Source organism: Corvus brachyrhynchos, unplaced genomic scaffold, assembly GCF_000691975.1.
Source record: "Corvus brachyrhynchos isolate BGI_N302 unplaced genomic scaffold, ASM69197v1 scaffold23, whole genome shotgun sequence".
Lineage (NCBI taxonomy): Eukaryota > Metazoa > Chordata > Aves > Passeriformes > Corvidae > Corvus > Corvus brachyrhynchos.
The window spans coordinates 13,352,861-13,362,974 of NW_008238983.1; positions in this window are offsets into that span (position 1 = coordinate 13,352,861).

Genomic DNA, 10,114 nt, shown 5'->3' on the forward strand with positions numbered 1-10,114 from the left:
TTTTTATTTTTTTAAAGCTTGATAAGACTCTCCCTTGTCTATTTAACTTTTCCTACTTGAAACAGAGCAAAAAAATCAAAGTCTTCCTATTTATAGGGGTTAGTATCAGCACAGCTGTGGTGGTGCCTGAAACCAGGAGGAGCTGTCATTGAAACACAGGATTTGGTGTTTTGTCTCAGCACCCCTTCATTTTCCTTACTGAGTTGGAGACTCTTTCAAACAGGCATGTTCTTACTCTATTATTAAATTTAGAAAAATCAGCCAGTGATACTACATTTTGTACAACAACATATATAAAATATTGGTGCTGCAGTGTATGTGCCTTCACATAATCTGTCCCTTCAGCTGGGGTCTGTTTTTAAAAGCACCTAAACCAATACCATCTTACTGCGTGCATTTTTTTTTACTCTATAAAAATGTTTTTGTTCTACATATAAAATTACAAATGTTTTTTTTTCCTGCCTCCAGTTCTATCTGGCTCCTAAAAATAAAACAGAATGTTTTTTTAATTTTCCAGAGACTCCTGCAATTTCACAGTTTGCTTTATATTAAACAAAACTTCACTTAGACCTTCCCAAATGCATTGTCTTTGCAATTTGTGTTTACGGATAAGTTGTAGTTCTTTCCCAGTTTTGCCCCAAAGTAACAGACTAGATTCAGTGTGTTTTGGACCATGTTTTGGCATTATTCCAGCAATTTGAAGAGTGGTAGGTCTGATGTGGTACAACAGCTGGCATGAATTTAGGTATGGTTAGATGAAGACGATGGTTCTGAGCTTCTAGGCCAAAATTTTATTTATTTATTTTAATAACCTGCACATATGCAGTGGCAATTCTGTTTCAGGCAACATACAGGTACGTACAACACCCATTTCTATGCCTTCTTCTGCAGGAACTTCATCTCTGGCCATGGAGGAGGCAGCCAGCAATAGTCACGCAGGGCTCATACAGGAGTAGGTGTCAGCTCTCCTTCTTGCTTTTTCTAGTGATATCGCTACCACTTTGTGTCCTTGGTTACAGGCCTTCCTGCACAGGTTTACATCCTGTCCCACCATGTTCATGGAAGCTGAGGTGGTCAGTAAAGCACATTTTCCTTGAAAATCAATTTCGAAGCCAGCACATGACCTCACATTTGAATGGGGGGAAGAAAAAGGCTTTGAAAATGCATGCTCAGCTAATCATAGTGGAGGTAAGTAAAACCAGTTGAATTATTTGGGGAAGAAAGATTTATGAGGGGAATTTCAGCTTCAGCCTTAATTGGATAAGGGAAAAAAGTATGGGATGCCAGTGCCAACAGAGCAAGTATGATGGTTTACAAAGTAGCAAACATGAACAGTAGGTGCCTTCCTTATAACATGAAAAGCACCATCCCTGTCTGAATTTAAAATTGGTTGGTTTGTCAGCTCAGACTACTGAATCTTTATTAGCCCATTTTCCCTTTTAAGTTCCATTTCTGTAAGAAATTTAAATGCATGCCTACTTTTAAGTTTAGGAGGGCTGCTGGTGAAGGCAATCTGAATTCCAAATTAGCAATATATATTTTAATACTCTGCCAAACAGGAGCTTTGAATAACAGCATCAAAGAATTGGGTATTTTATTTCCTTTACATTGATTAACCTGCGATGACTGTATGTCTCAAAGCTGCAGCAGTGGACGGTCCATTTGTCATACCAGCTGTTGGCTATCTTGTGTTCTTTAGGGATGGCAGCTTGCAATAATATGACATCAGGAAGATTGATTTATTTTATCATTTTTCTGATTTGTGGAAGCCTCAGTCTCTTACATTCAGGGGCAGGATTTGATAAAAGATCTACTGTAGTGGTTCTAGTATTTATGGTGCAATATATCCAGAAGGGTTACTGTTGCCATCATGTTACCTAATGCGTTTTTCCTTTTGACTTTGAAATATATTATCCTGCTTGATATGGATGGAAAGGCCTGACTAGGTGAAGTCTATTGTATGATGCCATAGCTAATGGCATGTTGCTAATTAATTATAAAACTCACGGAGGGAAATGAAGTGCTCAGGAAAAGGGAATGCTTGAAGTCCCTGCACATGGAAGTCCTTCAGCCTTCTCCTTGGGACAGTTATTTCTGTAGATATGGGGTAAGGATAAGTGAACTTTCTCCCACTGCCTCTCTACCATCCTTTTGCCCATATATAGCCATGGCACCTTTGCAGCAAGAAGGTTAGTTCTGTTTTTTCCACCTTTAATCCTTGACCTTTTATTGAGGCTGCAACCAACCAAAGCAGTTTTATGTTGGTTTCCTTCCTTCTGAAAGCTGTCTACAAAGCTGGAGACTGAAACCAGCAACTCTTCATATATAACAGAGGACACTACAAAGGGCTTGTTAGCAGGAAAGTTTCCAAAGATTGATTGTCAACATATTTTTTTAACTCCCTGGATACCAAGCAACTTTAGGATAACTGGCCCTTTCTCACATTCTATTTCAGCCCAGGATAGTAGATAATCTTTCGACCAGTTGAAGTAGCACTGCAAAAAACAGCATTCTTCCTATGTCTGTGGACAGGAGGAACTCACAGACCCCAAGGAGAAGCCTCTAAATGATTTGCAAAAATCTCTTTTGAATGGCACCTCTGTAAAACATCAACCTGTGCCTGTGGTGCAGCCTGTACTGTCTCAATAACATTGACATGATTACTTTCATAGTGGATACAAATTTTCAGTGGTGGTTGCTTTTAAATTTACTCATATAGAAATTACATGACATTAAGGGATATGAAATGCAGTAAAATCTGGTTGGTTTTCTCATTCAGTAAAGAAACAAACTTGGGCAACTTGGGAGGTTCTGTGTCTTGGAGGTCACAGAGAGATTAAGAATGGCACCACTGATTCTGCAACTATGTGGAGTCACTGTACTCCTGCCAAAAATCTTGTGGTTGCTGAGAGCAGCTTTGGTGCTCTGCAGTGTGGTTATTACTGCTGGGGCAAGGGCAGCAAAAAATTCCTGCTGGGACAAGGGACTCAACCTTCACAGAAAATTATTCTTTGGTTTTCAGTGGGGTTTATTTACAGTTTACAACTGTTGGACAGGAATCTAACTTTTGACCTTCATGGAGAAGGTGGAAAAGGAAGGTGGGTGTAATTAACATAGCAAAAGCAGGGTGCACAGCCAGTGAGACCAATCAATAGCACACTTTTCTTTATGTTCTGTTACAAATACGACCTATGTACCTTTTCCCCAAGAGATAACAAACATGTTAAGGGCAATATTGGATTACTACATACTGCACTTCTGCATGCTGAAAAGTACCAAATAACTTTTATGGACTTCTACCCACCATACTCACACATTTGCAAAAGTCAGGTTTCCTTCCTTTAGAGTCTGTAATGCAGTTAACTAATATTTTGTTTATTTCATTAATCTAGCATATTTTTCATAGGTTTTGTTTAAGGATTTTTTTCTCCTCTTACACATAATTTTCCTGAGTTCCAAATAAGTTTTTCTACTCATTGCAACAAAGATATAAGGATCAGTCCTCATGTTTTATTTTAATGAGCCTTCAGATGATACTCCCTGTGTCTTCTGCAGAAAGCAGAACACCTCCAGACTTTCCTTCTGAAAAGGGGTGGTTTGAATTTGAATCCTGTACACTACCTGCTGTGCTTAGTGCATCTACAAAGTTAATGACTGCTATTTTTGCCCAATTGCTTTCTGCTTGTGTAATATGTGAAAAGAGCTGCAAAACGATTTTAAATATTTAAAGAAGTGGGAAGACAGAATATTATTTAATAAAATTGCTATGCCTACTAGAATATCTGCGTTTTCATTACATCTGAAGTCTTGTTACACTTTGTTCTTAAATAAAACAAGCTAATAGCAGATAAACTTTTATCTGCAAGTAAAAATCAGTAAGTTTTGGGTAACCCTTTCCCATGTTAAGGTTAAGGTAAATGCCTTGGATAGAAAGAGCTCTGAGTACTATGGAGGAAAGTAGAGGAGAAAACAATAAAAATAATACAATGAAGAGAAAACATTAAAAATAATGTATGAGACAGAAGGAAATGAGAGGGAATAGGAAATGAGATTTATAAGTTGGGGATTGGTTATCACAGACTCATAGAATGATATGGGTTGGAAGGGACCTTACAGTTCATCTTCTTCCAACCCTCCAGGGTAGGGACACCTTCCACTGGACCAGGGCCTTATCCAGACTGACCTTGAACACTTCCAGAGATGGGGCATCCACAACTTCCCTGGGCAACCTGTTCCTGTGTCTCATCATCCTCACAGTAAGAACATCTTTCTAGTACCTAATCTGAACCCATTCTCTTCCAGTTTAAAGCCATTCTCCCTTGTCCTGTCACTACAGGCCCTTGCAGTGCTCTCCAGCTCTCATGTAGGCCCCCTTTAGTTAGTGTAAGGCTGCAGTAAGGACTCCCTAGAGCCTGCCTTTCTCCAGGCTGAACAGCCCCAATTCTCTCAGCCTGTCTTTATTGGAACTTAGTGAAGCCACTCTCGGCTGTCACAAATGTCCTTATTTTCCATACGCCTTAGAGTGTTTTCAGTGGCTTTTGCTCATGACCTGGATGGGCACTGAGGTGAGATGGCCTATAGTTTCCTGGTTCTTTCTTTTTTTCCCTTGCTGGGGAAAAAGAGGTTGTGTTTCCCCTTTTCCAGTCAGTGTGAACTTCACTAGATTGCCACAACTTCTCAAATATAATGGATGGTACCTTAGCCACTTCATCCACCATTTCCCTCAGGACTCATGGATGCATCTCATCAGGTCCCATGGACTTGTGCACCTTCGGGTTCCCTAAATAGACTTGGAACTGGTCTTTTCCTACAGCAGGCAGCTCTTCATTCTCCCAGTCCCTGTCTTTGCCTTCTGCAACTTGGGTGGTATGGCTGGGACATTTCTCAGAGAAGAAAGACAAAAATGTCATTGAGTACCTCAGCCTTCTCTATATTCTGGGTTACCAGGTTTCCTGTTCCCTTCCAGAGAGGACCCCCATTTTCCCTAGCCTTCCTTTTATCAGCAATGCACCTATGGAATCATTTCTTGTTGCCCTTGACATGACTGGCCATATTCAATTCCATCTGGGCTTTAGCTTTCCTAACCTCATCACTGGCTTCTTGGACAATTTCTCTGTATTCCTACCTTTCCTTGCTTCTGCCCTCTGTGGGATCCTTTTTCATGTTTGAGTTTGTCCAGGACCTCCTTGTTCATTCACACAGGTCTTCTGGCATTTTTGTTTGACTTCCTCTTTGTTGTCATAGCTTCTGGTCTTGGAGATGATCCTTGAATATTAACCCATTTTCTTGGGCCTCTCTTCCCTCTGTAGGAATGGAGGCTGTATTCCACAGTAGTCTACCAGGCAGATCGCTGAAGAGTCTGCTCTTCTGAAGTCCAGGGCAGAGGGCTTGCTGAGTGCCATCCTCACTTCTCTTAGGATCCTGAACTCCACCATGTCATGGCCACTGCAGTCCAGGCTGCCCTTGTGCTTCACATTCCCCATCAGACCCTCCCTGTTTGTGAGAACAAGGTCCAGCACAGCACCTCTTCTCATTGGCTCCTCTCACTTGCAAAAGAAAGTTAACACCAGTGAATTTTAGGAACCTCTTGGACTGTTCTTCCAACAGATATTGGGATGATTGAAGTCTCCCATGAGGATCAGGACTTATGAATGTGACGGTGCTCGTGTCTGTCTGTATCTGTCATCTGCTAAGTTTTCCTGTCGGGGTGATCTGTAGCAGAGCCCTAGTATAATGTCACTTGTTCCTGACACATAAATTCTCAGTCAGATCCTCATCTATCCCTATGCACTCCAGTTGGTCATTGACACCCTCTCCTTTTCTGCGCAGCCGGTCCTTCCTAAAGAGCCTGCGTCCTTCCATTCCAGCACTTCAGTCACAGCAGCCCTCCCACCACATCTTCTCGATGTCAATGCGATGATAGCCCTGCAGGCGTGTGCAGGTCTCTAGACTCCTTTTGTTTACTCCCCATGCTGCCTGTGTTTGCATAGAGGCATTTGAGTTGGGCCCCCCAAGAGGCTGACCTAGTAGCTGGAATTCCTCTGTGCTGCTCTTCAGGTGCTCTCCCCCTGACATGTGATGCCTCTCCAAGCTCTGGGCATCTCTTTCTGAAAATGACATCAAACTGGTAAGAGTAGGATGGAATGAGGTTCCCCTCCTCCAGCAACTTTAGTTTAAACCCCTCTTTCTCTATGTACAGAAAGGATTACTTTGCACTGGAGAGAAGGCTGAGATCAGAAAGCAAAATAAAAATGTAAGATCAAAGAGAAAGATGCTGAGTCAACAGGAGAGTGTGAAAAAACTAGGCAGTGAAACAGAAGGTGGCAAAAAAAGGAAAATTCAGCAAACAGCTAAAAATGGAGAATGAAAAGCAAAGTTAGAAGTAAAATAACAAACCCAGAGAAAGAAATTGTCAAGCAGGAGAGAGTAGATCTGAAGGAGAAAGTCTCTTCATTCCTAGGAAAAAGGACAACTTTTGCCATGCTCTACTGGTGGTAGCAGTGAGGTGTGTTTCCTGCTGAAAAAAAAAAAAGATAAGTTATGCTGGTTTGGGCTGGTTGGGCTGCTGGCGAGGAAGTGAGAGAGGGACTGCGTGGTAGCTGCCAGCTGGGGTTAAATCATGACATGAGTGCAAGGATCACTTTTTCCTCTTTTACCTTAATATGATATATGCCTGCCATGACATAATGAAAAACATTTCTATCAGGTGATGACCTTTGTTTTACTCTCTTCCATATTTCTAATCCCCTGTATTTTAGGTTAATATTATTCTCTTCCCAAGAAGCTCCAGATGTTATGCTTCTATTTAATAATTCTCCTTAGATTAAGTAATTGTGATTGCCTTCTGCAGCAACCTGGGTATGATCTAGCCCATACCAATAGCCATTCTAATTAAAAGTTTCGCTAATTGACTTGATTTCATAGAGAAAGAATAGTCACAAAATCTAGACTGTTGAAATAAGGATGCTGCCACTTTTCCTTACACTGAATGGGAGTCACTTTCAGGTATTTTAATTTCTAGAGAAAGGTGTTCTCTGCACCCAGGAAAGCCCTTTTAAGTTCAGCTACTCTTGACAGTTTTCATCAGCAAGAACCTCACTCTGAACTTATGGCTTTATAACCAGCTCTAAGGAGTTGCATACAATCTTTAGCTCTTTCTCTATTCTGCAGGTCTTGTATTCAGCAGAACCATTTATTTACTTATAATGTCCTTAAAAAGATACTATGCCACTTACATTCTTGTTCTCGTCACATTGGGAAACAAAATTTACCCTCCAGACTACACTACGAGGATATTAATCTGCGATATCGAGACCATGTCAAAGTTGGCCAACGTGGTGAAGACTTTGGTACCAGCAGCTAAGATTTCCACTCACCGTTCCTGGCATGGACATCAGAATGTGCCATCTGAAGGACACAAATGAGTTACTGGCAGCCACCTTACACAGGCCACATAGTTTTCGTATGTCCAAGAAGTTTTTGTGCTGATCTACACTGAAATGAATCCCAGAATGGGCATCTGGACTCAGCTGTTTCCATTTTTCTGCACCAGGCTTTAGAGTAAAGCAGGTGGAAGAAACAGCTGGAAACCTTCTGGAGGGCCTTCAATAAACATTTCCACCAGTCTCAGCTGCACAGATCCTTTCTGGCTGCTAAATTCCTTTCACTTGAAATTTATATAAAGGATTAGCAGCTGCCAAATAAGCACAAGACAACTGCAACAGGTGATGAGTCTTTCATTTTTAGCAAGAAAATCCTAATCAGCCTGTTCCTGAGATAAAGATTCACCACAATTCACTTCTAATACTAGAACAAGACGTGTGGATTATGTCCGAGATCTGCAATTACTTTCTGAGTGCTATTTAGCATTTGCAGAACATAAGTATGCTGAAACCTCTCCTTTCTAATGTTGGTTTGCATTTTTCAGTCTCTGCTCTGTTAACAATCTGTTGGAATATGCTAATACCTTGATTAACAAGCTTCAAGATTCTGGGGCTGATAGTCTGCAGTTTGTTTGAAATCTCACAGGTATGAAAGGCCAAGATGAAGCTGAACTATGCCTCTGTGTAAGACTTTAAATTGAGTGCCAGTAAAATTCTTCACTGACTACATAATTATATGAAGGATTTAGTTAAATGTGTTTTGTACCTACAGTAAGTTTTCCTCATAGAGGTTTTAAAATTACTTTTACTTGATATTTATATTCCAGTTGAATTCAATGCCTCAATGAGATTCAGGTCCTATAAAGAGCTAGTCTTAGCTTTCAAAAGCCAGGAAAAGATATACAGCAAGAGGGGTAGAGGGCAATACAGCTATGCTTTTAAGTTGTTACTACCCTCGAGCAATCAATATGATTTTAAGCTGTCAGCAAAGGCTGCGGGGCTGTGCAGCTCCCCGTTTGCATCACTGCTGCTGCTCTGTGCTCATGGCTGTTACTGGGCTTTGGCATAGCATGGTGTAGTGCAGGAACCTGTCAGAGAGAAAGAAGCTCTCATTTCTCCGACAGGTACATCACTGTCAGCCTGAAGCAGCTATCATGGAAATGTTTGATAGTCTTGGCATAACAGAAGGGTTGGGCCCATGGTTTGTAATAATGACTTTGCAATCATAATAAAATAGTAGTTGAAGTGGTCATTTCATAGTTTAGCCTTGTTGAAATTGCTCCATAAATACATCATGTGTTGCCATAAGTACACTGACAGGACAGTTATTTCATCCTACTTTGTATGTATTGACATCTGTATGTGTATGCACAATGTACAAGTATTTAATCTGAAAAATGGACTTACATGAGCAAGGTTACTAACTAATAGATATTTCATTGCTGCAAATATAGTACTTTTGCCTCTAATTGTCACTGAAGCAAAAATGATTGCCCCCTTTTAGTTACTGGGATGCTGACTGCATGTATTATTGATTGATCTGCAAAGCAGTTTATAAAGGACAGCAGAGCTGCTCCTCTTAACCAGTAGGTAAAACAAGTATTAGCAAATATTTTCTTATTGGAAGCCAGAAGGAAGAAAAAAGTGAACATAGAAGTAGCCTTGGCACGCATACATTGAAACATGGGGAACAAGTGAAATACTCTGTGTAGGTTACGGGCGGTTGATGAGGGACGGTGACGAGAGATCTCTATAGGCAGATCTTGGGACACATGGGGTTTATTGTAAAGGGCGTGGGTATAGGGGCACTGCTCAGAGCTGCCAGACTCAGCTCTGAGCAGGCCCAAGAGAGCAAGAGAATAAGCGGGTGAGAGAGAGAGAGAGAGAGAGAGAGAGTGTAAGAGCAAGAGTAAGAGTGGAATAGAATGGAAAAGTCCTGGTTACAATACAATAAATCATCTTCTGTACTGAATATTCTAATTGTCACTAACCAATCTAATACAAGATACAAATTCTATAGCATTTACATACAGCCTATAAGAGTTCTTATATTACCATAGAGTGTTACATCTTAACTTCTAAAAACTACTCTTTGGACCCCTTCTGCTGAGCTAGTAGGGTCTGCTCTGACCCTTGGACCTGCTTGCAAGCAGAGGGTATTGTTCTATCAAGGGGGGATTACTTCAGTCGGCCATACCATTGTTTTCCAGTTGTTAAGTAACTAAGATTTGGTATTTCAAAAGTGGCTTTCATTTCGATGTTGCCTGTAGGAACCCCTGCATTCTCTTTCTCTGTCTTGATGCTGCTGTTCTTAATGCTAGCATTTAAATGTGCACTGGAGCACACTTCTCTCTGGTTACTCAGAAATGCTTGCTCTTATAACAAAGTTTAATTGCTTATCCTAATCATATGCTTCTGTGATGGATTTTAAGGCCTTGTTGGAAAAATGTAACAAGTTTCATAGAATAAGTCTGAGCTGAGCCTTGGCAATGCTGCCATTTGTTTCTGTTTGCATCCCTTTCTGTTCCTCCCCCATTGAACACAATCATCAAGGTTTTCTGAAGTTTTCACACATTTCCTCCTCAGTCAATTTTCGATGATGGAATATCTTTTTTGAGCAGAAAATATTCAATAAATACAATGTAAATTCAAAATACATGTAGAACAACTGAGCTATATTTTCCAGAGAATTTATTATTTTTATTTGTTAGCCTCAGTATACTAAAATGTAA